General features: G+C 38.2%; 1 protein-coding gene and 1 long non-coding RNA gene across 3 annotated transcripts in view; one reads left to right on the top strand and one right to left on the bottom strand.

The window, feature by feature from the left end:
- Positions 1-27,502, bottom strand: part of LOC100864231 (uncharacterized) — a 122,743-nt gene that overhangs the window by 72,612 nt on the left and 22,629 nt on the right. The window contains exons 2-3 of one of the 2 annotated variants that reach the window (XR_015294169.1): positions 9,396-9,709; positions 9,065-9,327 (exon numbers count right to left, since the gene is read on the bottom strand). The exons of the other annotated variant lie outside the window; for it this stretch is intronic. The gene's annotated coding sequence lies outside the window, so the exon portion shown is untranslated. Of the gene's footprint in view, positions 1-9,064; positions 9,328-9,395; positions 9,710-27,502 lie in introns of those variants that run through there. 2 annotated transcript variants of the gene reach the window in all.
- Positions 721-4,259, top strand: LOC147656572 (uncharacterized). Its single transcript, XR_015294170.1, has 3 exons — positions 721-847; positions 3,491-3,708; positions 3,972-4,259. It is a non-coding gene; the product is annotated as an uncharacterized LOC147656572 (long non-coding RNA).

Below are 27,502 nucleotides of genomic sequence, written 5' to 3' on the forward strand. Positions count from 1 at the left end.
GGTTCGTGCCAGTTGGTAACCCCATTGTAATTCTTTTTTCGGCAAGAATCGGTTCTCAGGAGATTGGAAAGGTGGAAATGAGATTTCCAGGGGCAATTTGAAGCGAGTTTGTGCCGGTAAAAGGGTCGAGATGAAGGGGGTCTCGTGACGACGAAGAAGAGGAGGAGGAAGTAGACGGGGTCGAGGGTTGACTAGCGCGAGATGAGAAGACGGATACACGGGTAAGAGGGGAGGATGGGAGGGGGGGAAAAAAGGGGAAGAAAGCGCGGAATGAGCTGCTTTATTATGTCTTGGTGGAGAAAATTTATCAGTCATCTTCTCTCTTTGATCTATCCCCCCTTCCTTGTAGCTTAACGTGCTACGATTTCTTTCATGGAAAAATTAAAAGGAACGAGATATTAAGATACAATATTAAGATAGACGTGATCGTGTAGAGTTACTATAGATCGTTGCAGAAGCTGATATCGAAAGGTTTTTTTTTTTTTTTTTTTAATGTAATACGATAAATCGATTTATATATATATATCACACACGCAACGAGACGGAACTCAAGTTTGATGGAATTCGCTGTTGCCGTAGGTGTTGGGATTCCAAGAGTATGGATTGAACGTTACAGATTCAATTATAGTTACGAACACAAATTTCCACGGGATCAGGCCGGTTTACCTACCGAGTTTGTTCCATTTTCCGGATAAAGGATTACCGGGAGAAATGTGGTTGGATTATTTTAAGACGTGCAACGTTAACTCACAAGAAGTTTCCTGGCCGACTTCAAACACATTTTGGAGACTTAACAGGGCTTAAATCGTTCCAATGCCTGGGGAATAATTTACTTTGGGCCGTGAGGGTGAGTGTCTAACGAATTAGCCATTCAGCGGGATAATAATTTAATAACAATTCTCCATTGTAAAGAATTTTTTATTCGTGATTATTAGGATAAACGTTTGTTGTTTTCTGTTTGAAGATTACTCTCTCTCTCTCTCTCTCTCTTTCTTTCTTTCTCAGTTCCCCTCTCTATCTTTCTTTTTTCCGAACGAGAAGTGTCGCGTGATTTTCAAGAGGATCAGGGGAGGAGATTCCCCTGTTGTCAGCGGAAAGTTTCCGCGTCTCGCATAAATTCTGTGGGAACTATGAGAAGAAAAGAAAATGGAGGGAAAGTTGGTGAGAATTTCGCATCCGTTACCGATAAGAAGATGCCCTGGCATTATTGGACGAATCTGAACGTCCAGAAAAAATCCACCTGTATTTTCCATCGTACGTTTCAATTACTGTCAAAGTCGCTACGAAATTTCTTGGAAATATCCCTTCTTCCTGATCTCCCTTTAAATTATTTTTCCCCCAAAATGATTTTCAACCCCTTTTTCGCGCGCCTCGCTCCCTCTGATCCCTACTTATCTATAAGTTTGAAAGATTTAAATTGAAAACTTTGAAAATTAAAAATCTGGAAATCCGTCTAGAAGTTTGATAAAACTGAGAATTTCAAAGTAAAATTTCTAATTAACGATCCAAGAAAAGGAAGAATCGAGCAAAAGCTTTCAAACGAAACTCGACATCGGAGAGAGAGAAAGAGAGAGAGAGAGAGAGAAAGAGATAGTCTCACCACTTTCTACGATTTACGACTTTTCGTACGCGAAAACAAAACACGCTGGACCGCCAATCGTCGCGATTCATCGTTATTTTTTCATGCAGGCAAACCTCTCGACCCCCGTCGAGGAAACAACGGTTGAAAACGCTTTTCTAGAAGAATCGACAGCCCCCTCTCGCGATTCTTTCGTCTCCTTTGAGGCCCTTCTTCATCTTCCATTCAATATTTCCTCGACAATTCTCCTCGCTTCTCATTTTTCGCAATTTCTTCTTTGTTCTCGCGGACCGGAATGTCGATTTGTTCGCGTATTTTTAAATAGTCGAACATAACAGGTTGATTGAGCTGTTTTTAATTAACTTTGACCGATGAAATAAAGGAGGTCCGCGGTCGTTTTTATTTATACTTCCTTACAACAGGATACAACAGGGGAATTTTTCCAGAATATTAAAAACTCTTCATCATTGTCGAGATGCTTATTTTTCCCTCTCTGATATTATCAAGAAATTCGAACATTTCTCTCTCTCTCTCTCTCTCTCTCTCTCTCTCTCTCTCTCTTGTGCAAGTTTAAAAATTTCTGTTTCAAAGATAGTTCTTTAGAGAAAATTGCTTCCATCTTTTCGAGATGTTTCTTTCTTCGCATAAAATAGGGACAAAGGGAAGATCGCAAAGATGGTATATTTGACCATTGTGGAAGAATGATTCTTAATTTCTCTCGAGGGAAAAACGAATTCTGATCGTTCGATTCTTAACCGTGTTTCTTTTCTTTTCTTTTTTTTTTTTTTTTTTTTTTTTTTCATAATTGAAACTTCCAAGACTGATCCTTTCCTTTTTCCCTTCCAGCTCCCAAGAGAAACTTCTCAGTTTCAATTCGCAAGTTTCGAGATATTCCAATCAATTTCCCGAACGCGAAATTGCTAAGCGGCGAACTTTCACTGCCCCGAAAGTTTTCGTACGAGTGGCTACAGTGATTCGCGCGAAACTTTCAGACGGAGAAATTAAGCTCCTTCGGAATTACTAATTATATTTCTCTCTTGTCGTCGAGGAATCGTGTTTCAATTTTATAGCCACGATCAATCGTCTTTTGTCATTCGTTATTTCTCGATTTATTTGTACTTTCAAACTCAGATACATCTATCATCTTGCCAAACGATATATAATTGCTGATATAATTTCTGTACGTCATTATTTATTATTTAAAATTACCCTTTGTACAGTAGGGATAATAAATTTTAACAATATAAAATGCAAATGAAACGTTTAATTTAAATATTAAATACAAATTAGGAAATTACGTATTTAACATGATTGAAAATAATTTGCAAGGTAAAATTATAGAAAGAAGAATTATTAATATAATTGTATAAAGGCAGTGAAATCGAATTACCTTCCTCGTTTCAACAAGACATATGCATCCCAACAATGAAGTAACGCAGTCCGTACAATCGCAGATATAATTATGCACTGAGTGATGTAAATGATACGTTAATATCTAATTCTATCCGGTCTCCTCTCTACATTCCCTGTACAATTACAGTATTATGTAATCATTCATCTGTTCCTCGAAGATTAAATCTGGCCGTGTATTAAATTATATTTGACCTTGCTAATTTAAATCGAGCAGCGAATCGAGCCGCACTGGACACGTATACACACACCTGTGCTTGATCTATCTCTTAATTAATAAATCTATACGATAATTTTGCACTTGGCTCATCGATGATCAATTAATTAATATACGGTAGAATAAGCGGAAAAGATATCGATATCTGAAATGTAATACAACTGTTTAATTGTATTGAAATTTTTTATTAAAAGCTTCATCGATGCCAGTTGCATAATTAATTACTTATAATACACAATAGTTAAATATTGACCGTACATTATTTATAGATATTATTTTCACAGGTAAATAAATCTTTAAAGTTGATCGAAAACGCCATGATCAATTTTACATTGGAAAAAAAGGCGGAACGACGGAAATATCAAATCTTTTCTAATTTCCTAAATATTCTCATTGAAAGTTCACGAGTCAAGCGAAAGGAAACGAACTTGAATTCTAAAAAAGGAACAATCATAAAATTCATTCATCTGCAGTTTCTCACGCTTCCACATACATCTTTTTGGTAAGTAAGTATACAATAAAGATTACTCGACAAATTTTTCTAAGAATTTTAGCAGTTCTTGGAAACGACGTTATATTCCTGGAATTATCGAAATTCTTGAACGAAAGAAATTTTTTGAGAACATAAGTTAAGTTAGAAGAACGTCTGAGGAATTTTTCCTCGATAAGAATTTCGGTAGTTCTTGGAAATAACGTTAAATTCCTAGAATTTCTAAAATTCTTGAAGAAACAAAATTTTCAACCAATTTTTCGATTTTGTTTTAGGAGAACATAAGTTGGAAGAAGATTGCCCAAAACGAATTCAATCACCTGGAGAACAAGATCGACCACCAACATGATTCTCAAGCAGATTTATCAGCAGCCTTACATTGTTGCCACTCATCCCAACGAGATTCACTATCTCGAAGTTGAAAATGAAAGCACCAAACCAATTTTTACATATTATATAATATGTAATATAGTTATATAAGTATAAGTTATACTGTATAATGTTAAAATATAAGATATATGTAATGTAACTTTAATATTTAATAAATATATATTGTACATATATTTTTTATCTCCTTTTTATTTCTCACCTTATTTTCCCTTTTCTAAAAAAGCTTAAGTTTAGAAAAAGGAAGCAGAATATAGGTAAGTTAAATTTTATAATTAGTTTTAAGTAAAAAAAACAAAAAAAGGTTCCATTAGAAACCATATTTAAAGAGGTAAGTATAAAAAATTAATTAAACAAATTAAAAAATTAAAATTCCATCAATTCTTGGAAATGACGTCAAATTCCTGGAATTATCGAAAATCTTGAACGAATAAAATTTTTCGCCAAAAATTCGATTTTGTATTAGGAGAATATAACTTGATAGGAGGTCGTTTAAATTTCGGTGGGAAATTCAAATTCCTGAAATTATCGAAATTTTTCAGAGAACGAAAATTTTTGCCAATTTTTCGACTTTGTATTAGGAGAATATAACTTGATAGGAGGTCGTTTAAATTTCGGTGGGAAATTCAAATTCCTGAAATTATCGAAATTTTTCAGAGAACGAAAATTTTTGCCAATTTTTCGACTTTGTATTAGGAGAATATAACTTGATAGGAGGTCGTTTAAATTTCGGTGGGAAATTCAAATTCCTGAAATTATCGAAATTTTTCAGAGAACGAAAATTTTTGCCAATTTTTCGACTTTGTATTAGGAGAATATAACTTGATAGGAGGTCGTTTAAATTTCGGTGGGAAATTCAAATTCCTGAAATTATCGAAATTTTTCAGAGAACGAAAATTTTTGCCAATTTTTCGACTTTGTATTAGGAGAATATAACTTGATAGGAGGTCGTTTAAATTTCGGTGGGAAATTCAAATTCCTGAAATTATCGAAATTTTTCAGAGAACGAAAATTTTTGCCAATTTTTCGACTTTGTATTAGGAGAATATAACTTGATAGGAGGTCGTTTAAATTTCGGTGGGAAATTCAAATTCCTGAAATTATCGAAATTTTTCAGAGAACGAAAATTTTTGCCAATTTTTCGACTTTGTATTAGGAGAATATAACTTGATAGGAGGTCGTTTAAATTTCGGTGGGAAATTCAAATTCCTGAAATTATCGAAATTTTTCAGAGAACGAAAATTTTTGCCAATTTTTCGACTTTGTATTAGGAGAATATAACTTGATAGGAGGTCGTTTAAATTTCGGTGGGAAATTCAAATTCCTGAAATTATCGAAATTTTTCAGAGAACGAAAATTTTTGCCAATTTTTCGACTTTGTATTAGGAGAATATAACTTGATAGGAGGTCGTTTAAATTTCGGTGGGAAATTCAAATTCCTGAAATTATCGAAATTTTTCAGAGAACGAAAATTTTTGCCAATTTTTCGACTTTGTATTAGGAGAATATAACTTGATAGGAGGTCGTTTAAATTTCGGTGGGAAATTCAAATTCCTGAAATTATCGAAATTTTTCAGAGAACGAAAATTTTTGCCAATTTTTCGACTTTGTATTAGGAGAATATAACTTGATAGGAGGTCGTTTAAATTTCGGTGGGAAATTCAAATTCCTGAAATTATCGAAATTTTTCAGAGAACGAAAATTTTTGCCAATTTTTCGACTTTGTATTAGGAGAATATAACTTGATAGGAGGTCGTTTAAATTTCGGTGGGAAATTCAAATTCCTGAAATTATCGAAATTTTTCAGAGAACGAAAATTTTTGCCAATTTTTCGACTTTGTATTAGGAGAATATAACTTGATAGGAGGTCGTTTAAATTTCGGTGGGAAATTCAAATTCCTGAAATTATCGAAATTTTTCAGAGAACGAAAATTTTTGCCAATTTTTCGACTTTGTATTAGGAGAATATAACTTGATAGGAGGTCGTTTAAATTTCGGTGGGAAATTCAAATTCCTGAAATTATCGAAATTTTTCAGAGAACGAAAATTTTTGCCAATTTTTCGACTTTGTATTAGGAGAATATAACTTGATAGGAGGTCGTTTAAATTTCGGTGGGAAATTCAAATTCCTGAAATTATCGAAATTTTTCAGAGAACGAAAATTTTTGCCAATTTTTCGACTTTGTATTAGGAGAATATAACTTGATAGGAGGTCGTTTAAATTTCGGTGGGAAATTCAAATTCCTGAAATTATCGAAATTTTTCAGAGAACGAAAATTTTTGCCAATTTTTCGACTTTGTATTAGGAGAATATAACTTGATAGGAGGTCGTTTAAATTTCGGTGGGAAATTCAAATTCCTGAAATTATCGAAATTTTTCAGAGAACGAAAATTTTTGCCAATTTTTCGACTTTGTATTAGGAGAATATAACTTGATAGCAGGTCGTTTAAATTTCGGTGGGAAATTCAAATTCCTGAAATTATCGAAATTTTTCAGAGAACGAAAATTTTTGCCAATTTTTCGACTTTGTATTAGGAGAATATAACTTGATAGGAGGTCGTTTAAATTTCGGTGGGAAATTCAAATTCCTGAAATTATCGAAATTTTTCAGAGAACGAAAATTTTTGCCAATTTTTCGACTTTGTATTAGGAGAATATAACTTGATAGGAGGTCGTTTAAATTTCGGTGGGAAATTCAAATTCCTGAAATTATCGAAATTTTTCAGAGAACGAAAATTTTTGCCAATTTTTCGACTTTGTATTAGGAGAATATAACTTGATAGGAGGTCGTTTAAATTTCGGTGGGAAATTCAAATTCCTGAAATTATCGAAATTTTTCAGAGAACGAAAATTTTTGCCAATTTTTCGACTTTGTATTAGGAGAATATAACTTGATAGGAGGTCGTTTAAATTTCGGTGGGAAATTCAAATTCCTGAAATTATCGAAATTTTTCAGAGAACGAAAATTTTTGCCAATTTTTCGACTTTGTATTAGGAGAATATAACTTGATAGGAGGTCGTTTAAATTTCGGTGGGAAATTCAAATTCCTGAAATTATCGAAATTTTTCAGAGAACGAAAATTTTTGCCAATTTTTCGACTTTGTATTAGGAGAATATAACTTGATAGGAGGTCGTTTAAATTTCGGTGGGAAATTCAAATTCCTGAAATTATCGAAATTTTTCAGAGAACGAAAATTTTTGCCAATTTTTCGACTTTGTATTAGGAGAATATAACTTGATAGGAGGTCGTTTAAATTTCGGTGGGAAATTCAAATTCCTGAAATTATCGAAATTTTTCAGAGAACGAAAATTTTTGCCAATTTTTCGACTTTGTATTAGGAGAATATAACTTGATAGGAGGTCGTTTAAATTTCGGTGGGAAATTCAAATTCCTGAAATTATCGAAATTTTTCAGAGAACGAAAATTTTTGCCAATTTTTCGACTTTGTATTAGGAGAATATAACTTGATAGGAGGTCGTTTAAATTTCGGTGGGAAATTCAAATTCCTGAAATTATCGAAATTTTTCAGAGAACGAAAATTTTTGCCAATTTTTCGACTTTGTATTAGGAGAATATAACTTGATAGGAGGTCGTTTAAATTTCGGTGGGAAATTCAAATTCCTGAAATTATCGAAATTTTTCAGAGAACGAAAATTTTTGCCAATTTTTCGACTTTGTATTAGGAGAATATAACTTGATAGGAGGTCGTTTAAATTTCGGTGGGAAATTCAAATTCCTGAAATTATCGAAATTTTTCAGAGAACGAAAATTTTTGCCAATTTTTCGACTTTGTATTAGGAGAATATAACTTGATAGGAGGTCGTTTAAATTTCGGTGGGAAATTCAAATTCCTGAAATTATCGAAATTTTTCAGAGAACGAAAATTTTTGCCAATTTTTCGACTTTGTATTAGGAGAATATAACTTGATAGGAGGTCGTTTAAATTTCGGTGGGAAATTCAAATTCCTGAAATTATCGAAATTTTTCAGAGAACGAAAATTTTTGCCAATTTTTCGACTTTGTATTAGGAGAATATAACTTGATAGGAGGTCGTTTAAATTTCGGTGGGAAATTCAAATTCCTGAAATTATCGAAATTTTTCAGAGAACGAAAATTTTTGCCAATTTTTCGACTTTGTATTAGGAGAATATAACTTGATAGGAGGTCGTTTAAATTTCGGTGGGAAATTCAAATTCCTGAAATTATCGAAATTTTTCAGAGAACGAAAATTTTTGCCAATTTTTCGACTTTGTATTAGGAGAATATAACTTGATAGGAGGTCGTTTAAATTTCGGTGGGAAATTCAAATTCCTGAAATTATCGAAATTTTTCAGAGAACGAAAATTTTTGCCAATTTTTCGACTTTGTATTAGGAGAATATAACTTGATAGGAGGTCGTTTAAATTTCGGTGGGAAATTCAAATTCCTGAAATTATCGAAATTTTTCAGAGAACGAAAATTTTTGCCAATTTTTCGACTTTGTATTAGGAGAATATAACTTGATAGGAGGTCGTTTAAATTTCGGTGGGAAATTCAAATTCCTGAAATTATCGAAATTTTTCAGAGAACGAAAATTTTTGCCAATTTTTCGACTTTGTATTAGGAGAATATAACTTGATAGGAGGTCGTTTAAATTTCGGTGGGAAATTCAAATTCCTGAAATTATCGAAATTTTTCAGAGAACGAAAATTTTTGCCAATTTTTCGACTTTGTATTAGGAGAATATAACTTGATAGGAGGTCGTTTAAATTTCGGTGGGAAATTCAAATTCCTGAAATTATCGAAATTTTTCAGAGAACGAAAATTTTTGCCAATTTTTCGACTTTGTATTAGGAGAATATAACTTGATAGGAGGCCGCTCGAGAAATTTTTTCAAGTATTTCTGCAGTTCTTGGAAATGATGTCATATTTCTGGAGTTTCTGAAATTCGAAAGTTGTACAAGTTTTGGGATTGGGGAAACAAATAAAAAATTCGGTATTTTTTACAAAAAAAATGTATTTATTCACGTTATTTTATGTTACATTTACATTTTTGATGTTTTAACATATTTTCATATTTCAATTTTTAAAATTATCGAAATTCTTGAGTGAATTGTATGAAGGAAGAATTTTGCCCATTTTTTCGACTTTTTTTGTATGTATCCCTTGTATTAGGAGAATGCATGTTGACAGGAGCTCCCTCTAGAATTTTTTCCACGAATTTCGGCCGTTCTTGGAAGTGACGTCAAATTCTTGAAATTTCTGAAATTCAAAAAATTGATTTATATACTTATAAATAATTATCTTTATTTATTATGATATTTACTTACCTTTTATTGCTGTTATTTTTTGTGATATTAAATCTTTTTCAACCATTATGCACCAGACATTATTTATTTTTTTTTTTTTACTACAATTATATAAATTTTTTTGAATTTGTGAATGTTGTAAGTTGATAGGAACTTTTGCAAGAATTTCGGAAGTTCTTGATGTCAAACGATGTCAAATTCTTGAAATTATCGAAACTCTTGAGCGAACGAAAATTTTATCCAATTTTTCGATTTTGTATTAGGAGAACATAAATTGATAGGAGATCGTTCGAGAACTCTTTCCAATTTTGGCAGTTCTTGGAATTGTTATATTCCTGAAATTTTTAAAATCCATGGAAATGGAGAGGAATAATAGTAGAATAATATTTATACAAAAATTTACATATTTCTTTTTATTTTTTGTAATAATTGTATATGTATTTGCAATAATATATTTATTATTTATTATTTTAAATAGAATCAAAGTATAAATTATGTTACAATGTTATATTAAATCAATTGTATTATGATAATAAATATTTAATTTTAATAAATTAAGTAGATGTTTTTTATTAACAAAGATTTCCTATCCTACCCTAATCCCTGCAGACTTTGGATAAGTATTAAACATTCTTAAAATTATTATTTGGTAAGTATAATATCGTAATTTTGCGATTTACCAAACTGTTGACCTAATCAAACAGTTATAGTTAGTTAATTAGTTAGTTATTTGCCGAGAAAATAATTTGAAACAATCGTAATTAAAATAATAATGTATGTATGTAATTTATCAAGCACTTAATGCAAAAACAAATATAAATTATTTTTCAAGAAAGTGGATAAGATAAAACATTCAATGTACTACTGGTATTTCTCTTTTTCTTTTAGCAATTAGTCCATATAGATCACTTACTTATTAAACTAATGGAGCGATCGTGATATACGATTCGAAATTTTAACTGCATTCGATTTTAAATAAATAATTGACAATAAAATATCGATTCCATTCTCTTTCGATTCTTTTTCTCATATCACGGAAAAAGGGACGGAATCTTTAATAAAATCCTCTTCCCCCGTTTCTACGTTTTTGCTTCCCCACGAAGCAGGGAATTACAGGACTGGAATGAATGATGGAGGCCAAACGAAGAGTAGATTAGACGAAGTCAGTAAAAGCGATCTAGGTTGCCAGCTGACAAGCTGGCAATGACTGATTGGCGCAGGTTGCCACTATCCACGACGCGTCGTTCCTCTTTGTCACGGTCATTGTTCGCGGACTAATTAGATTCTCCTTAGAGATTAATCGCGAAATTCGCTTAGCTCCGATAGATTCAACCGAGGAAGCCTCGAACCACCGCCGATTATTATTGTCTATCGGAATAATCAGTCCAAAGTTCCGACAAGCGGAATGTAATTAACAAGAACCGCTAAATCACGGCCGAATTCAAACTGTGTCTGACAATGAATCCTCGTTAGGCTTTCTGTTATGCTAATGATACGCATCTTGGAGAGATCTCGATCTCTCGGAAATCGTTCGATTCCACGAAACCGATTCCAGAAATTTCATCGAGTAGGGAACGATATCCGCGAGAGATAAATTTTTTAAAAATCTTTAGACAGGATATTATTTAAAAATATTCTTAAATTCTTAGGAAACGGATAAATAAATAGATCCAGACAGACGTAACGTCTGAGATCTGTGACGGACGGAATCATGCGACGAAATGACAGACTGACTCGAATATCCGTAGATTGCTTCGATAAACTCGATTTCGTCGCCACGGTGTTCCTCGGAGACGTTAATGAATCGCGGGAACAGAAGCTTTCCTTCTAATCTCGTCTAGGGTCTTGAACCGACGTGTATTTGCATTAGTATACGGCTTCACGCGACGACAAATCGTGCACACATTCTCGAAATATCGATCTCCCTCCTCCCGTCACTCGAGCCACGGGGAGGGGAAAACGTGAAATATAAAAATCGGCCAAACACGATTCACCCCGTGAAATCTTTTCAACCTAAATTCCACTTCAATCCTGCACTTTCTCTGCCAATCGAAAATAACGAAGCAATTCGTTCGACAAAGCGAAAACTCTCCTTTCTTTCTCTCTTTGTTCCCGTTGTCTTTTTTCTCTCTCTTCTTACAAAAGCGGCTCTTTGTACGTTCGAAATAAAAAAAAAAAAAAAAAAAAGAAGAGGAGGGAAAATAAAGGGAGGGAGGAAAAGATAAAGAATATAAAGAGAGACGAATTGATCGATAATTAATCGAACGGAAGTGGCAGAAGAATCCGCGAGAGCGAAGACACAATCGACGTTGCTTTTGCTCGATCGACAAGAAAAAGTTGGCAGAGCCGACGCAGACCGTTTCGAACGATAAAAGCTTCCGGGTGAACAGCGAAGGGACACTTCACCCAGTGTCTTTCAACACTTCCGCCACATGTGTCCGACAACTTTGCACTCGGTTTCGCACTTTTACTCCCTCCTTCCTCTCTTCCTTCCTTCCTTCCTCCTCCATTTCGCGCGCGCCTCTTAAACTTTCGCCGCTTCGATTCGCTGTAATCGACCACCCTTTATCATCCCTCGACACACGCGCGATCGATGGTTGTGTGGACGGCCATCGTAAAAATCGTCTGGAATTTCGTCTCTCGATTCTTCCACCTCGATCTCCCGATCCCCCAAAACCAATCCAACGATTTAACACACGCGAGGTCAACGCCACTCTCTCGTTCTGTTACCACGTTCTTCCATTCCCGATCAAAGATTTATCTATACCCGTGTTTGATGGTGGAGCAATAATAAATTCGTGGACACGTAGAGGGCGTTAAAGGGAATCGTGATGTCGAGGTGAATTTAATGGGAAGGTGTGGGATCGAGTGAAACTAGATGTTATTGGAAAGGTTGATCCTTGAGGATTTGTAGTGAATAATTATTTAGGTTTTGACGCGAGGAGGAGATTTCGTAATGGACGTGGAAAGCTCCTCGAGCTCGAGGACTTGAGTGGAACTTACTACTACTACTACTACTACTGGAGAATGTGGAGTTCGGAGTAGGGGTGGATTCCAAGTTGAATTCATTTTTATTTTCGCGAAATTGAGGGGGAAAAAGTGACATCCATCTCTCTCTCTCTCTCTCTCTCTTTATATCCCTGACCAATTACGTATTTTTTACATCAAAGATTAAAGAATCGTGAGCTCGAAGTGGAGAGTATAGATCGACGAAGGAAATACCAGTAGTAACTCTGTCCATTGAAACTGTTTCAATTAATCATCGCTGCACGGATTGACAAAGTGCTCTCGGTCACTGGCACGAAGCACTGTTGAAAAATTCGGGGGGAAAAAGAAAAAAAAAGGAAAAAAGTGTGGTACACCTCGATTTCGTCGTATCAATTCGAATATGCACGAGCAAACGTTCGATAAGATAATTCTGTAATTATATTTACCTAAATTGAATTCATTTGGATGAAAAGGATAAATACGTAAAGATTATTATTACAAATAAAACGTGTTTCACAGTCCGTGAAAATCCGGCGTTTAATCCGATGGAAATCGTGTTCGTTCCACGTTGGCGAAATGGCGTCGTTAATAATTCCTCACTGTCTCTTTTCTGCCCTTTCGTAGCTGATAGCGTGACACGCAAAAGCCTGTTCAACGTAAGGGCTCCCAATTAACCACGGCGATTAATCATTTTATCTCGCTTCTGAATTGTCCCGCTTTTCCCCGTCTTTTCGCTCGTTCGCGCCACGCCACGCTGAAATAAACGAACCGTTAATTGATTCCTAATGCGTGCCAAACTTGAGGGGGGAATACTCGCGTGATGGATCGCGAGTTGATCCTTTTTTTCCACTCGCGCATTTAACTCCACCACTCGTCGATTACTACCCCCTTTTTTTTTTCCCCCCTTCCCTGTTTTCGTATACGTATTCGTTTTGTAAAAGAGGTCTGGTCAACTCTCTCTCGAATATCGATCTGAATATCCACTTAATATTCTCGTAGGGGTGCGATCGATCGGCTGAATTTTCTTTATCATCGTTTTTTAATAAAATATAATATAATTCCAAGGATTTAAGTAGAGATCACAATTATCGCGCACCGTCGCGGAAAGATACGCGATTTCAAATGTCATTGAGTTGGAAATTATAATCGATAATTTTGTCCTCGTAATAATCCCACGAGCAAATGGGTTAATTGGAGAAAATAAATTTAGGTTTATACATACGTGTGATTATTATTATATCACGTTATATAATTTTTTAATATTAATCGTCTCAAAGGGCTCTCCATTCGAACCTCATCGAATCCATCAATCTTCCCTCCGCCCCTCCCTTATATCGATACGTAATGTGGAACTCATTCGTAGACTGCATTCACGCTGCACATTCGGTCCCTCCTCGATTCGATTAAGTGGACGTGGAAGCTCGTATCGAGGAGTGGAAAAAGGAAACGTAGGGGAAGCGAGAAGCGCGACGAAAAATTTATTCCAGCTAAATCGAGGGTCGTCCAACGTTAAACGAGAGATCGGGTTCACGGCCGATCAAATTTCCAACCGGCTAGCGTAAACCGTGGAAATTTTTATCAAGTTTAACGCCACTGTGGAGAGAGAGAGAGAGAGAGAGAGGAGGAGGAGGAGGAGAAGAGTGGAATAAACGTTGAAAAAAGACGAGGCAGGAGAGATGAAGGGTGTAAAACGACGCTTGCTTCAATAACAAGCGAAAGCAAGCGTGAAGAGGAGTGGTGCCGCGAAATTTTACGCGAAAATTCACCGTAAGCCTTAAGTTCAAGTATTACGTGTTGGCGCAGGATATAAAATGTCGTTTCCTCGGATGAAATTTCTCCTCGAAACATGGCACATTTAATCGATACAGTTTTCACAACCCGATTTTACATATTTTTCCCGGGGACAAAATTTAATGGGTGATATTAATCCATCAATATTTCAATTTCATCGTGCATTTTATACCAGCCAGCGTATATGATACCACGATAAGAGAAATTTCCTCTGAAAAAATGATCCTTTGAGAAAAAAAAGAAAAAAAAAAGATATTAATCGCGTATCTGAAAAACTTACCCTATATATTCCTTGGATCTAAAAATTATTAGGAAGAAAAATGATTCGAATCGCATTCGATTCTTTTAACGTTAACCTCGAATTGAATCGATGGAAAAAGGTATCGGAAAGTCAGAAAGTCGTAAAATCGCATCGATAGGAGGGGGGAAAAACTGGGTGAACCCTGGAGAAATCGATCCCAGCTTCCGTTCCATCGATCACAGGAACGGATGGGTAATAATATTATCCGTAATTACCATTTCGTAAATATTCTCGTAAAAGGGATCCAGGATATCCAGCGACTTTGCATTTTCACCGCGAAACAGTAGAACAACACCCGTTCGGTGTCAGTTTCCCTGCCCCTTGTCGTCGAAACAAGCGAAACCACCATTTCCTTCGTATTCGTATTCGCTCTCTCCTCCTGCCAATATCGCTTTCGGTTTTTGAATTTTTTTTATCATTCCCCGTACGCGCGTTTCAAGAGATAAAAGTTTCTCTAGAAATCTCAACCACGCGTTCTTCTATTTTTCCATCCAAAACTAGATCTTCCACGTCCTATTGAATTATTCCATTCGAAATTTATTGGGATCGAATAGAGTCGCTGTAAGGGGCGAGATTCTCTTTACTTATTATAATTAGGCGATAAATAAGAGGTAGATGTTAAGTTAATCGGGCAAGTTTGGCGAGTTTAAGCTTGGCCGTGAATCTCGGGGAAAAAAATATTCTCCACGGTGGAGAAGGTCGAGGAGCCGGGAGGAAACAGGGAGCCGAAATGGTACCCTCTTAAGTTTAAACAGTCGTTCAATCTCTCCGCCACTTCGCTGAATATTTATCAAGGGTTCGCCTTGAACAATCTAATCCCTTCCTCCTCCCCCACGTTCCCCAATATCTATCCCTGGACAGAGAATGGCGCCCGTTTAATTACTTTCTTCGGTACAACGAGAAGGGACTATTGCGAGGAACTTCCTCTTCTTGACTTTTATCGCGCGAAAGAAATTGCGCGAAAAAGCCAAAAGGCTCGAATAAATTTGCATTGTCATAATTAAAAGGGAGGGGTGGTGGAAGGAGGAAAGATAGCGAACGTTCGGCGAAACAAGCGTTGCAAAAGTTTAGAGTTTGCCACTCCTCTTCCCTTCCCTTCGCCCCCTTTCTTTCGTTCGCGTGCAACGAGGATTAATTATAATTTCGCGTTTCGAGACATTCGAGGAAACGAACACGGCATTAACAAAATCAGAAACGAAAAATGATTAAAATTAAACGGAATTCCCATTCAATCTTAATCTCTTCTATTAATTTTTATCCCTTTCTTGCGCGCCGCAGTATCTATTTCTCGTTCTCCTCTTCTTTTTTTTTTTTTATCTTCGTGCATTTCCCATCCACCGTTCTATCAATCCAACAACACGAAGAAAAACACGTCATCCCTTTTCTTTGTTCCCGTTCATCCCTCCTCCATCCACTCCCCTTCTCCTTCCTCTCCCATTTTCCACGAACGTTTCCTCCATCCATTTTCGAGACCGCACTCGTCGCAATTGCACTTTTTACTCCACCATAAATATTTCTCGATGGTAATCGATCCTCGTAACGATCATCTTCCCGTTACGATATATTTGTAAAAAATACACACTCTTACATTGACGAAACGTGGAAAGGAGGAAAATTGAGTTTGCTCTCACCCCCTCTCCCTTCCACAAAATTTTCCAAAACAATTAACAACATTGTAAATGTAACGTACGTGAAATCATTTCACATTATCGAGCAATAGGTGATCTAATTTGTATTATCGAGCGTTAATTCATTACGAAAAATTGAGAAAATTACATGGCTCAGATTAGCGGGATTAGATTAATTCGTACAAGCGTCGGAACGAATTGGTAGCGGTAACGTATCTGCGAGGCGTGGATCACATTTGTCAATGGACGACATCCCACGTTATGCGAAGGATCGTCGTTAAATTTGATATCGGGGGACAGCGAAAATTTCCCCAGAATGTCCATTGCCATTGCTCCTCCCAGATAAAATGCAGTTAAGGTAAGTGCATGCATATAAGTCTTCCGGTGCAAATTCGCCGCTAAATTGCGCACCCGATATTTATAGGCAAATTATGCGGACACAGCCGCTGCCCCGATAACAGCCGGCCCCCACACACTTGCGAATCCGTTCCTACTGTCGTTTCACTCGAGGCCTTTTGTCCGCCCGATTTATCGATACGTTGGAAGGGCGGTGCAATTTTCTCTTCGAACCAAATTTTCCCCCTTGAACGAATGATTTCTTAATCTCTCCGCATTTGTTTCATTAATTAATTGATTGATTGATTAATGCTACGATATTTTGGGAATCGAAAAATAATAGAAAATTTCACGGGAAATTTGTCGCGAAGAATTAATCAAAATATATTTATACTTTATCTATTTTTTATAACCGCTTTCAAATTCTTCGATGGTGGAAATTCACGGGAGATCATGAATCTTCGAACAATTGTTTTATTAGCCAATAAAAAGAAATTCGCGAAGGGACTCGATTTGTCCAAAGAGTATCCGTGACGTCGAACTGAAGAAGAGTATCCTCCCCGGCGACTGGGGAAATTTATAAAATTTGCGTTCCTTCTTTTTTTGTTCTTTTTTTTTTGCCTCTTCACGAGCAATTTGTCGTTCGATCGCCGTGGATACAGTTAAGCTTACATAGGCGGTCTGAGAAACTACCCAGAAGAATCCTCTAAACGCGGAACACATGAAGAATCGGGAAGAAAGGGGGTGGAAAATTTTCTCGCGTTCCATTTCGAAGCTACAGTTACAAGGAGAAGTGGGGGGAGGGGAGGGGAGGGGGGGGGAGGGAAACGAGGATTCGACTAGGTGTCGCGTCTATAAAAGTTGTAATATCGAGGAAAAATGCCACGAATGGTGGCTCCATTTCCCGCGAATAAAATACCCGTGGCACGGCGTTAAACCCACTACCAGCCATCGAGACAATTCCTACAATTCCCCTCGCGCTCACTCGATACCGTTCTCCCTGGAAAAAGTCAAACGACGCCGAGTTTCCATTTTCTAAATTCCCGCCCCGTTCGACGGTACAACGTCGTTTCCACCGGCCGGCAAAGAAACTCGATTCCCTTCTTAGAATCGAGACACCCATTTCGAAACTGCATAAACGTTGTTCCTTCTCACGGTGCACCGCGACGAATGGGTCCAATCGAGAGAAAAGTCTTTGGAGGGAGAGAGAGAGAGGGAAAAAAAAACAAACGAACGAACGATGGAGAAGGTTGAATTGGAACTTTGGAACCGTACCAGATACAGATTTCGAAATGTTGCCTTTTATCGTAAGGAAAGCGTTTGAGGAAAAAACGCTCGGGAGAGAAATATATATTGAGGGATATATAGATGGGAAAAAAGGAACGAGAAAGTTGCATTGGAAAACGGTATCGTGTTTCCGGCGTATAAACGTTGTTTCTGTACGGTGCGCAGTAACGAGTATGGTCCGATCGGGAGGAAAATCCTTGAGAAAGATCGGGGAAAAGCCCCTCTCCCCCGTGGAACACGAAGGAATATCGCGGGAAAAACAAACAAAGGATCGAGAAAGCTTAAGCGACTTTGGAATCGTATCGGTATTTTAAGTTCGAAATCGAGTTTTCCTTGAGATTTTTTTCCAACTCGATGAATTTCGAAAGCTCGCTCGATGTTCCACCGCGCGTATTATTTGTATTATGCATGATGCACACGAGGAACAAGCTCTTTCTCGAGCTTGATTCTCGAGGTTTCATTTTTCGATCGCAGGTGGTATACCATTGTCGCAAGTTTCACATGGTGAAATATTGTTATGCATTGTAGATCGGATAGGGAAAAATTTAAATTCACAGGATTTATTATGACGCGCACGATCGAATAAAATAATTGACATCGCGATTGATGTATGACGAGTATTATTGCCAAACGATGAATGAGTTTTTTTTTTCTTTTTTTAAGGATAAATTTATATCAATGAAATAATTTTTTTTTATCTTACCCGTGATGATAATCGATCTCGTGTTACAAAAATTTCTGTTCGCTGTTCAATTTTTCTATCTACCTGTGCTCAACGTCAACATAATTACCGCTCGATTTGCACAGCGCCCTGTACTCGTATATACTTTCCTTTTGCTCGATAACCATTCTCAGATTGTTTGCGAAACAAGCATTGTAACCAAGAAGGACTGCAACTCGTGCTTGAACAAATATGCATATGTGTTTCGCGTTTGAAAAATCGTGTATATTCCCTTTTCCATCTTGGAAAAATTGCGCGCACACATACATACATATGTATAATCAAAACGAATCGTTATTTCTGAATGCATTAAATTTTCCATTCACGATCCACTTCGATCCACCAACTCAAGAAACTTTCCTTCTTTTTTATACCTTTCTCCTCTTCTACCTTCTCTTTTATTTTTCTCCTCCTCTTCCTTCGCATTTTCTCGCCTCCGAGACGCCTTTAATGGCTTTACTTTGGAAATATATCCGCCATCGAGTCATCGTCGGATGAATTTCAAGTAATCTGTTACTCTCGCGACTGGACACCAAAAGGAGGAGGAAAAGGAGAGAGAAAGGGGGCGATGGAAAAAGAGAAGGAGAAGAGATAGTTCTTCTGTTCTAACTGCGACTTCTTTTCTTTACGGATACTCTCATGGAAAAGTGTTCCATCAGTGGTGAGAAAAGTGGCGAGGGATCGTATTTATTAACGGGTTGAAAAGGTATAATGGAGAGTAAATTACGCAACGGTGTACGGAGGGGAGGATTTATGGAACACTGTCGAAAAGTTGGTAATAAAGGTACAAAACGAGAGGAAAATGTAATGGTATTTTCCCGTCGAATTTAATTTTGAAGATCCCTATTCAATTATTCAAATACAAAAATATGAATATCCTATGGTACAACTTTTCGATTCGAATTTTCTATTTCCTTTACTCGAGATAACATTACTGTGAAAATTCTCTCTTTAAAATTTTAAATTTTATACTCTACGCGTACAATTTCAAATTACAAAGGATCCCTCTCTCCTTTTTTAAAATTAAATCTCAAAAAATTTAACAATCATAAAGCGACCTTTATAAAACGTAAACGCATGTAGAAAATTAAAGAAATCGAGCCATCTCGGCTGTCGAGAGAATCGAGAGATCGGATGAATTTCGCTCGGAATTCCAGTGCGGGAGCAGTTAGCGGCGCGTTTTCGAGATCGTTTCGATAAGAGGAGAGGGGGAGTGGGTGGCGATCGGCGGAGGAGATACGCGAAGCAGAGGCTAATCCGGGAGGCTGATACGTGGAACAAACAGGCTCACTCGGATTAATATCAGTGACACGAAATTTCCCGGCCACCGGCGGAATTCAAGACACTTGAAGAACGGTTCCGGCACACCGCTCGTTTCAATTACTCGCATAAAGTGTGTTTTGACAAGTTTCCAACTTTGTTTCAACCTAGTTCTCGCCCGGCACAATCGTCCGATCCGCCATTGTGTAACGGCCGCGTGAAATCGCCAATAACGAATATTCCCGTTTCGAGAACATCGCGAGATATTAATAAAATTTTTTTCAACGTTGATGGCTCATATCGCGATACTTCTCTGAACAAAGGTCGAATGATACGCGGTTGGTATTTCGCGGATGGAGATAAAATTTGACGAATGTTTCGAAAATCGCGATTTAAAATTATTAAATCGAATTCTTCTGTGTCAATTTTTTTTTTTTTTTTTTTGTTTTTTCCGAAGAACGAATCGTTTCAGAGACCATGTATCCTTGTTGAAAGAAGGAGAGAAGAGAGAGAGAGAGAGAGAGGCGTTATTTTCGCGTTAGAGACACCGATTCGATGCGAAAAGATCGGTGAAGCGAATAATTCAACATTCCTTCTCCGATAGAAGAGGATAGGGCACTCGGAATTTCTTAATTAAATGCGCGCAGTTAAATGCAAATCACGAGAAAAGTGCTCGGACACTCGTGTACGATGGAAAGTAGTCGCTTTAATAAAAGTGAAAACGTCCCCCTTGAGGGAGTATCCTCCTCTCGTCGTACAAAAAGGAAAAAAAAAAAAACAAATATCAAGCATTTTCCATTACGGTACGAAATGAAATAAAAATAGAAGGAGATTAAAACAACAACGTTCTTATTAAAAAAAAAAAAAAGAAAACGAAAATTATCGTTCGTTTTTCACGATATATCATCGAAAGAACGTTCGTTCGTTTCTCTCTCTCAAACACTTACTTACTCGAAGGTTGAGAGAGTTGTGAAAAGGGTCGACAGGCGCGGAAAACAAATCGATCGAGGAAAACCTGTCCCCTCTCGATACGTCTTGAAAACGATCACAGTTTTAAACTTATCGGGTATTTGAATCGAATCATTACGATACGCTCGTTGCAAAAACTTGACGACAAACTCTTACGCGTTTCAAAGAAATATCCTCGCGGACGTAAAATATTTCCACCGCGTTGCATTCGTTCCGCCTTCTCCATCCAATTAAAAATACCTTTAGGGACGAACAACAATCGTGATGTTGGAATGAATAGGGAATGGATGGATAGAAGGGAGAATTGTGCGAAATCGCGATTCGATTGGCGCCAGTTCCCCTTAATGAGGGGGACCAATTCGAGAAAAGAGAGAGAGAGAGTATCAGTCGACCACAAAAACTACTGCTCGTTACGTTCTCAAGGAGGGAACTTTCTCTTTTTCTTTGACATCCTTCTGCAATCAGACGACGAGAAGAAACCCGGTCAAGCCTCAATCTAGCTGATGATCGAGGGTTCCGTGGATTTACTTCATTATATTCTCAGGGGATATCAAAGTGATTTGCAGCGCGTAGAAGATGGAAGAAAGGAGCGAGGTAGCTGCTGGTTTCGATCGACATCGGTTATACAATCTCGTGGAAACATCTCCTCCTTTTGATAATGGAAAATATTAGATACTGCCATTAATTGCGCTAATATGCATATTGCAGCAATTTTGCAGCGAGGGAACGGCATCGAACCGTGCAACTTACCGTACACAGCGTGCGAAATTTTCGATATAATTTCGAGATTAAACTCGCGTCGCTTGCTAACAATGCAATGCGATTTAAAGATACGCGAATAATTTTAGAATTGTAATTTGTGAATAAAAGTTTCAGATATAAAAACAAAATCGTAAAAAAAGCGACTTCCATTCCCTTCGACCAATTACGACCAATTGCAATTTTTCCAACAATTTCTTTACGAGTCCGTCCAGTTTAATTAATCCTTCTTTTCAAAAAAAAAAAAAAAAGAAAAACTCGAGTTGTTTGTTCCAATTTTAAAGAAATCATTCCATTTCGAAGAATATTTATCTTCAATACTTTTCCCGGCAACGTTGTATCTGAGGAGCTCTCCTGTTTAAATTCTACCTTATTTTATCTTCATTCTCTTTCTGTCAAAGACATTCATAAGGAATTACTACTAGCGAACCGTGTCGAAAACCAACGATGCTTCGAAAAACCGAAATGAAAGATAGATGATCAACCTTCTAGTACTTTTTGCCTCCATGTTATATCAGATATCACCCGGCCGCAAATTTCACCCACTTTGTTAAATACGGATGAGTCGCGATTCGCGGCAACCGAGGATTACCCTCCCCTCCGACCTAATATAGAAACGGTGCACGTCGAACGGCCGCGAATTCAGCCACGATAATGACGAACGTGCCCGTGTGTCGGCGTTATTATTTGTCACCAAGTAATTGCCTGCGGCCATTCTTGTTTCGAAGCTTACCGCATCCGCGCAGGAAATCAATTTCTGTCCACCGCAATTGGCGGAATGTTTTGAAGGGGAGGGGGAGGGAGGTAGAACGTAGCCAAGCGGCGCGACAAATTCGACCGCTTCGCGATCGAGTTCCCAGAATCGCTCGATGCCATCTTCGATTAAATCGACCGTTGATCGCCTTCGTTTCGAATAAACTCTATCGAGTCACAGATACGTCGTTCTACGTTGCGTACGTTGTGATATCATCACAACGATAGAATCGAGTAAATGGATTAACCTTTTCGCTACTACAGGCGACTACAGTCGCTCCGCATAAGATGTCACGTATCGTATGATATGACGAGTATGACGATTGGAGTTGTTGCACATCGAGTATCTTTCTCTGGAAATGTAGCAATTTTTTTCCAAAACAACCATCTTTCTCGAGCACCGTGCATCCTTTTGGCGTGGCGGAAAAGTCGTCCGTGGCGAAAGGGTTAAATCTTGGGTAGAGAAACTTTTTATTACGCTTGTGATCCTAAATTTAACGGAATATGAAATCATCGGTATTAAGAGGGTATGATCTTTTTTTTCTCTTCATCTCGAATAGAAGAAATGGGAGGTTAGAAAGGACAAGGGTAAAGCGTTTCTGGGAAAGGCGAGCCGTTGGATTTGCAAGTCAGAAACGCAGAAGCAACACCGGGTCGCGAGTAGAGAGCAGGACTTTACATAACTAAGCCCGGCCGATGGATTTACTTCGAGCTTATTCACCCCCTCTTGATCTTCCTCCATGATGGCCGTATATATTCGCGGCACGTACGTGGGGAACACAGAAAAGGAAAAGAGGGAAGAGGGGAGAAGCCTCGGGTCGTTCGGCTTGATCCGGATCTCTCGAGGATACCTCAAAGTCGGACAGAATCGAATCTACTCTCGCCACTGTGACACCTTTTCCCCTATTTGCTCCTCTCTTTTTTCTTTTTTTTTTTCCCTCTCTCCTCTCATCCATTTTCTTCCCTTTCCCTTTGTCTCTTCATCGAGAGAGAGAGAGAGAGAGAGCGAAAGAGAGACACGCATGATCGATTCCGTCGATACACAGCATCCGATCCGAATCGTACATCGTCGATATCTACTTCTTTTTCGTCCCTTCCTTTCTTCCTAAGAGTGAAGACGTCTTATCTCGAGAGTGTAATTGATCCGAGCATTACGAGACGAGACTGTTCACTCGAACGGCTGAATTTCAAATGGATGACGAGGAGGAGGAGGAGGAGAAGGAAAAGGAGGAGAAACAATGGAAAGGAGAGTGGAATCGATTTCTTTGCTTGGTGAATGAAGATTACCCAAGGCAAGGGGGGGTATTCGGATCGGTGTGCCAGATGTATGCGGCCCTCTGTCTTTGTGTTTCGCGTTAAAGTGCCGAGTAAGTTAGAAACTGTCTTTAGATTTGAATTAAATTTAGAGGATTGGACGTATTCATCTCTTAGCGGAAAATGTAATCTGGTTAATTAAACGCGGCTGTTGTCTGAGTCGATGTATTATTCTCCGAGAATCTACTCCCCGATTGTTCCCTAGTAACTGAATATACGAGAGGAAGAGAGGCCTAGCTTTGGAATCGTATATAATTTAGGAACGACAATTCTGTATGCAATAATTAATAATCCTGTATCGAGAAAGTGAAATTTTTACTCGACGATTTCCAGAAAAGAAGAAAATTGAAAAATTCACTCCCTCGTCCGTAAAGTTGTTAATTCTGAACGTCCAAGAGCACGCTCCAAGTGAATCGAGCTTCCTAGCAGCGATTATGCGATCCCCAAGGACGGTTCGTTGCGTCTCTACCCTGCATCCTTAACGATTTTCTGTCGGACCACGTGCGTCGGGCGTGGCTCAAGAATAGTTCGGTCGTTGGTATTTGAATTTATCGACAAATATCGAGAGCTACTTTGCCGACTGACAATGGTTTATCGCGGGTTCGTGTCCAAGAGACTCGTGTCCTCGAATCATACGAGCGCGTCACATTTTCAGCGCGTTAATTTTGCTGAAACCATACGATCCAGATTTTCTTTACTACTCTTTCTTATTCCCAGTTTTCCTCTTCTCCGATAAAAAAGTTTTCAAGGAAGGAAATTAATCAGCTTTTTCGAAACCGTTCTACAATGTATATCTCGGTTCGTTGCGATTATCATCATCTTATTATCATTTGAAATTATATTACATCAAAGTATTCGAGTATTATTACGCTGCTACACTTTTTTCCCCCCATTCAGGCATTGTTGAAAATGATATCGATATACGTACAAAGTAAAGTTTCGTTAATTGCATCGCCATTAATACGATTCTACGTTTAATTCTCTCACCAATTAGTCTGGATTAAGAAGGCTTTGCCATTTCTTTTCGTCCTATTCTCTAACGATACAATAAAACTCCATTAATCTGGCCTCCCGTTAATCCAAATTCCCGTTTAATTCGGTCGGTTTCACATTTACTCTGCATCAACGAACCCTCCTCTTACTCCATCCATTATTACGATTCCCTCCTAAATTTCTCTCTCTATCTTTTTTTTTTTAAAATTCCATCATCCAAGTTAAAATTGCATTATCAAATATTTACGTTAAAACTATTTCCATCATCGATGAACCACCGGCCGAGTGTTTGACCTCTTCAACCCCTCCGGCTTCCCCTCCGATTAATCGGCAAGAAGGGAGGAGGAGAAGGAGGAGGAAAAGAACAACGGAGGCCTAAAAAACTTCCGGGAAAGGCAATTCGCCACGGCAACCATCGCCAACTCCGACGCAAATATTCCCGTTGAGAAACTTTTCCCGCGGCCAAACACTTCTTCCTCGCGCGCGCGAGGGTTGAATACCGGATGCGCAACTTTCACCACATTTCTTCCTGGCTGATGCCGCGGCCTGGGGAGGAATAAGGTCAGCCAAGAAGGGATAAGGACAGGGATAAAGCGAACTTTCGTTGGATTGTCGAAAGCCTTGAGCGAAAAACCTCGCAGCCATCGAATCCATCCGGTTTATCCGTCAGCCATCGTGGTTGAATTAAAATTCTGCCGCCGGTATACGGCCAGCGAGGGAAGGGGGAGAAGGGGGAAGGGGGGAGCAAGAGAAAGAAAGAACTCGGCTTTAAAATGGCTTTTAGATTCCCGTGTTCTACCCTCCCCCCCCCCTCCCCCCTCGCGTTCCTCCATTTTTCCCTCTGTATTTTCCTTGCTTCACGTGCCTCGCGAATACAATACGCGAAAGCGCACTCCGCGTGTTCAAGATACACGGTGCTAAAATTTTTCCACGCCATGCATGTGAATGCGCGCACATATGAACTCGGATTCCGCTCTTAATTTATATTACCTTGAATTCCATCCTCCGTTCCTCACTATCCCATTCTCGATCTGCAACATCTTTGTATATTATTTTCTCTCTCTCTCTCTCTCTCTCTTTTTTCTCTTTTTTTCTCTGAATAGAAGAAGAACGAAAAAAAAAAAAAAAGAATATTACGCGATTCGCGCGATCCTCCAATTTCGGTAAAAGCTGAATCATTCTTTTCGTTCGAATTTACGTTCGAACGGTTTCAACGGGTCTAATTAGAAATTCTAATTAGTCGGGAAAATTGCTCTGCTCTGGTAAACGAAAATAAAAAGAAAGAAAAGAAAGAAAGGGAGAGAGAGAAAAGGAGGAGGAGGCGATACGGATTAGGAAGGGAGTGAAAATATAAAAATGCAAGGGGGATCTTTTTATCGCGGAAATAACACGGAGGTGATGTTATCGAAGAAAAATAGAAAATTTAATCGTATCGTTGGCTCGAACAGTCGGAGGGAGAGGAAGAAGGAAAGAAAGAGAGAGGGGGAGAGAGAGAGAGAGAGAGAGAGAAGATAGGAAATTTTGAATGGAAACTTTTTTTTTTTTTCCTTCTCTTCCTTCAAAGCATAAAATGTGAATTATCCTTCGGTCCAGAAGATTGCACTTTGCATGCGAGAATCTCGCGCTCGTTGCACGATAAACGTGACGCAGCAATATGGAACAACCGCATTTCCTCTCCTTCTTTTTATTTCCCGCCTCACCGACGCCACCAGACGGCGCATTGACGAAAGTGTGTGCCCTGAAACGAAAGCCAAATTCGATAACAGTTGTTCTTTTTCTCTTTCTCTCTCTCTCTCTCTCCTCTCTCCCTTTCCTCTTTCCTCCTTTCATATTTCCTCGTCGTTCTTCTTTAACAGAGGGGATGATGTCTAACCGTAATGTACCAAGTTGATAAGATTTTTATTTTTTCGGCTCCTCGAATCAACGCCTCGTCCTCGTCCAAGTTATCGAATCTTCGAAGGATATTACGGCACAGAGATTCGAAGTTTAAGCGGCCTCTTTCAAAGCGTGTTCGAGAAGAGGAAAAAATCCCCGACGACGACGAGGCTCGCGGAAGAAGCATCAATATCCTCTTACGGATACGGCATACATCTTTAATATCCTTCCTTTTAGAGTCCTCGGAATATTCCCTGCTAGGATTTCTGCAATTCTTATTCGAGAAAGAGATATATTATACTTCCGTGGAACGGATCGAACGGGTATCCAAGGTTTCGTCCATCCATAAAGAAAAATTACGATTTCACGAACTTTATTCGCGAAATGCGAATAACGATACATCGTTTATTATCTTTATCGCGTCCATGTTTCGTTGTCAAAAAATAGCTTTGTCACTTTTTTTATATCGGTAGCTTAAAACTTTTATTTCTTCCTCTCCCTTCTCTGTTGGGGAAATTAGAGGAATAAAACGGGACCGCAACGGGAAGGGAAGGGGATCCGTCGAGGCGGAAAAATAAAAATAAAAAAAAAAAAAAAAAAAGGGAAAAGAAATCCTGACGAATCGATTCGTGGGAGGGGAAAAAACGAGTGGACGACAGCGCGAGTAGAGCGGAAAAGGCGAAGAAAAAGGTAGACCGCTAAAGGAAATGAATGACTCGATGCTGATAAAATTGACCCGCAACCATTGCGGATAGAGCGAGAGCAATAAAGATTTGCAATGGAAATAGCGGCACCGCGATTTCTCAGTCGGCGGTTCGTTATCAGTTATGATATTTGATACCCCGCAGTGGTGCAATCACGCCAGCGAAATATTAACCTTTGCATTCCCCTATTGCGTTCCTTCTTTCTTCTCTTTGGATGCCGCCATATCGTCCAATTCTACTGCACTGATACGCACCAACGCTCTTTCCTCTTTATTTTCCCGATCCTTCGTCGTCAGCTCTTTTCTCGCCTCTCGCCGAGAAGCTTTCGTTCGAGAGAATGAATAAATATATCCTACAACTCTCCAAATTCGATATATTTACATCTGGCGTATTATTACAGAGTATTAGCATTTCTCGGAAACCTAGCTTCTCCCTAGACCAAAACAAAA

Source organism: Apis florea, unplaced genomic scaffold (genome assembly GCF_048593485.1).
Source record: "Apis florea isolate Af1SG1 unplaced genomic scaffold, ASM4859348v1 contig_3587_pilon, whole genome shotgun sequence".
Lineage (NCBI taxonomy): Eukaryota > Metazoa > Arthropoda > Insecta > Hymenoptera > Apidae > Apis > Apis florea.